The sequence below is a fragment of the Rhincodon typus genome, chromosome 17 (genome assembly GCF_021869965.1).
Source record: "Rhincodon typus isolate 14 chromosome 17, sRhiTyp1.1, whole genome shotgun sequence".
NCBI lineage: Eukaryota > Metazoa > Chordata > Chondrichthyes > Orectolobiformes > Rhincodontidae > Rhincodon > Rhincodon typus.
Genome location: NC_063348.1, coordinates 49251885 through 49255962, shown reverse-complemented (window position 1 = coordinate 49255962; position 4078 = coordinate 49251885). Strand labels below are relative to the sequence as shown.

Sequence of the window (4078 nt, the reverse complement as noted above, 5' to 3'; positions counted from 1 at the left end):
CTCTGGATCCAACGCATCTCCTCTGACACTTCCGCCATCTGCAATCCGACCCCACCACCAAAGACATTTTTCCCTCCCCACCCTAATTTGCTTTCCTGAGGGACCACTCTCTCCGTGACTCCCTTGTCTGCTGCACACTCCCCTCCAGCCCCACCATACCCAGCACTTTTCCCTGCAACCGCAGAAAGTGCTACACCTCCCCCCTCACCCCCATCCCAGGCCCCAAGAAGACTTTCCACATCAAGCAGATGTTCACCTGCACATCTGCTAATGTGGTATACTGCATCCGCTGTTCCTGTTGTGGCCTCCTCTACATCGGGGAAACCAAGCGGAGGCTTGGGGACTGCTTTGCAGAACACCTACGCTTGGTTCGCACTAAACAACTGCACTTCCCAGTCGCGAACCATTTCAACCCCCCTTCCCATTCCACGGACGACATGTCCATCCTGGTCCTCCTGCAGTGCCACAACGATGCTACCCGAAGGTTGCAGGAACAGCAACTCATATTCCGCTTGGGAACCCTGCAGCCCAATGGTATCAATATGGACTTCACAAGCTTCAAAATCTCCCCTCCCCCTACCGCATCCCAAAACCTGTCCTTCCTCCCACCTATCCCCTCCTCCCACCTCAAGCCCCACCCCCATCTCCTACCTACTAATCTCATCCTGCCCCCTTGACCTGTCCGTCCTCCCTGGACTGACCTATCTCCTCCCTACCTCCCCACCTACACTCACCTTTACTGGCTCCATCCCCGCCTCTTTGACCTGTCTGTCTCCTCTCCACCTATCTTCTCCTCTATCCATCTTGTATCCACCTCCCCCTCTCTCCCTATTTATTTCAGAACCCTCTTCCCCTCCTCCATTTCTGAAGAAGGGTCTAGGCCCGAAACGTCAGCCTTCCTGCTCCTCTGATGCTGCTTGGCCTGCTGTGTTCATCCAGCTCTACACCTTGTTATCTTAGCTTTGAGCAAGTTTATTTTCACAGGGTGTATTGAGAGAGCAGCCTAATTAGAATTTTAGCCTAAATAAAGCAGTTAATTGGTGAGTATTTCTAGTCTTAACAGTGCAAGTTAAGGTTTTCAGGTTTTGTAGAGATTTCCAGTGTATTCTTTTTTCTTTTCATTTGTTAGGTTTAAGACTGATGCTACTGTGTTGAGAAAGAGAAATAACACAATAAAATGTAAAGACCAGAAATAGCAGAGTGATTTTAATTAATAACTAAATTAAATACGTTAGCTATGGCAGGTTGGATGATGTGCTACAACAGTAGCATGTAGGGTAAGGACATCTCAAAAGTTTTGTTAGTAATATATATATAAATGATCTGGAGGAGAATGTAGGTGGTCTGATTAGTAAGTTTGCAGATGACACCAAAATTGGTGGAGTTGCAAATAATGAGGAAGATCGTCAAAGGATACGGTGGGATATAAATAGATTGCAGATTTGGGCAAGAAAATGGCAGATGGAGTTTAATCTGGCCAAATGCAAGGTGATGCAATTTGGAAATTCAATTTCAGGTGCGAATTTTACAATAAATGGCAGAACCCTTAGAAGCATTGACATACAGAGGAATCTGAGCGTACAGATCCCTGAAAGTGACAACACAGGATAGGTGGTCAAGAAGGCATACAGCATGTTCATCTTCATTGGCTGTGGCATCAGATATAAAAGTTAGCAAGTTGTGTTAAAGCAGTATAAAACATGAGGTGAGCCACATTTGGAATATTGTATGCAGTACTGTTCGTCACACTACCAGAAGGATGTGGATGCTTTGAAGAGGGTGCAGAGAAGATTTACCAGGATGTTGCCTGGTCCAGAGGGACTGAGTTCTGAGGAGAGTTTGGATAAGGTCGGATTGTTTTCACTGGAAAGGAGTAGGCTGAAGGGCAACCTATAAGAAATGAACAAAATTATGAGACACATAGATAGAGTGGATAGTCAGAGGCTTTTTCCCAGGGTGGAAAAGTCAACTACAAGAGAGCATAGGTTCAAGGTGAGAGGAGGAAAGTTTAGGACAGAAGTACGGGGAAAATTTTTCACAGTGAAGTTGGTGGGTGCCTGGAACTCACTGCCAGTGGAGCTGGTGGAAGCAGACACGTTAGCAACATTTAAGGTGTATCTTGATAGACACAGGAGCAGGAGGCAAACAGACGGGGATAGGAAACATGTATGGGCAATAAGGATTGGAATTGTTGCAGGCTAGGTGGGCTGAAGGGCCTGTTCATGTGCTGTGTTGTATAAGTGGAAAAGAACTTGGAGTGGGGGAGATCCAGGTGTTGTCACCCACTTTACTATCATGACATTGATAGGACTTGGAAGGAGGTCTTGAGCTAAACTAAAATGCAGAAACTTCAAGGTGATAATCTTAGGATTTCCTGAGCCATGGACAAAATAGTGAATGGTAAAGTCTTCACTTTGGTGCCACGTATAGTAAAATTGGAACGATACAAGGAAGGTTAGCATGGTCCCCTGCATTAAGATGACAAGTGAGTTTCGTAAGTGTTCGATACAAAAAATGTAAAAGAGTTAAATGCATGGCTTAAAAGATTGGTGTAGAAGGAGTATGTTTCAGTTCATGGGGCATTTGCACCAGTTCTGGGTATAAGGGAGCTGTTCCAACCACACAGACTTCACTTGAACTATGTTGGACCAGAGTCCTGGTGAATCGAATATCTAGAATTATAGAATAGGCTTCAAACTAATTTGAAGGTGGAGAGTTTGGGAGGAAGGAAATGTAGGCTTGAAAATCAAAAGGATATATAGCAGCATACCAGGGCAACTATTTTGACAATCTTACCTAGCATGGGTCAGGAAGGAACAGATTATACAAGCATTAAAAAACAGTGGCAAATAGTGATAAAGGTGAAAACAAAAAGTAATATGGTAAAATTAATGAAACATTAATCAGTATTTGGAACAGCATAAGTGAATTAACGCCACAATTAGAGGTTAATAAGTATGATCTTATAGCTGTTATGGAGACATGGTTACAAGGAGATCAAAGCTGGGAACTGAATGTATGTGAAATTTGAAGGGAAGGGTGGTGGTGTGACTTTGTTAGTGCAATTTAGAATTGGTATGTCAGTAAGAAATGATCCTGGATTAGATAATATAGAATCCATGTGAGTGATATTCAGAAACAACAAGGGAAAGACACGGATGGGCGTAGTGTATAGGCCCTCTAACAGTAATCAATCTGTAGGACAGAGAATAAGTCAAAAGGTATTGAGGGCATGTTTTAAAAAATAGCAATACATTAATCATGGATGACTTTAGTTTTCAAACTGGCATAGGTAGACCGTATTTGAGATATTTTCTTAAAACACTCTGTTGTGGATCCAACAGGATCAGGCTTTTTTGAATCTGATAATGCTGAATGAGGCAGGCTTAATAAATTATCTCAGAATTTAAAAAATCCCCTCCAGAACGGTGACTATAACATGGTGGGATTTAGCATTAAATTTGAAAGTGAGAGACTTGGTTCAGAAACAATTGTGCTAAACTTAAATAAGGATAATTAAATGGGAATAAGAGCAGCGTTGGCTGGTATGGACTGGCAAAGGAGTTTAGTATAAAAGAAGCAATGGCAGATGTTTAAAAAAAGTTCATGTCTCACAACAAAGATATATCCCAGTGAGGAAGAAGGATTCTAGGAAGGATAAATCAACCATGATTAACCAGAGAAGTTAAGGACAGTATCAAATTGATAAAGAAAATACAACATGGCAAAGATTAGAGGTAAATCTTGAGAAAGTTTTAAAAGCCAGCTGAAGATGACCAAGAAAACAATAAAGAGGGTGAGAATAAACTCGTAAGTAAAATAAAACAGATAGTAAGAACTTCTATAATATATAAAAAGGAAGAGAGATTTTTACAGACTTGAAAGTTTGTAAGCAATGAGATAAAGGAGGTGGGATGTCATGTTGAGGTTGTACGGTACATTAGTGAGGCCTCTTCTGGAGTTCAGTTTACAGTTCAGGTCGCCCTACTATAGGAACGATATTATTAAATTGGAGACAGTCCAGAAAAGATTTAACAGGATGATGCTGGGAATGGAAGGTTTAAGTTATAAAGACAGG

At 42.1% G+C, this 4078-nt stretch overlaps 1 non-coding gene across 1 annotated transcript; it reads left to right on the top strand.

Annotated features, from left to right (window-relative positions):
* The first annotated feature begins 2405 nt into the window (after positions 1-2405).
* LOC125485293 lies at positions 2406-2513 on the top strand. Its single transcript, XR_007264015.1, has one exon. It is a non-coding gene; the product is annotated as a U6 spliceosomal RNA (small nuclear RNA).
* Positions 2514-4078: the final 1565 nt, after the last annotated feature.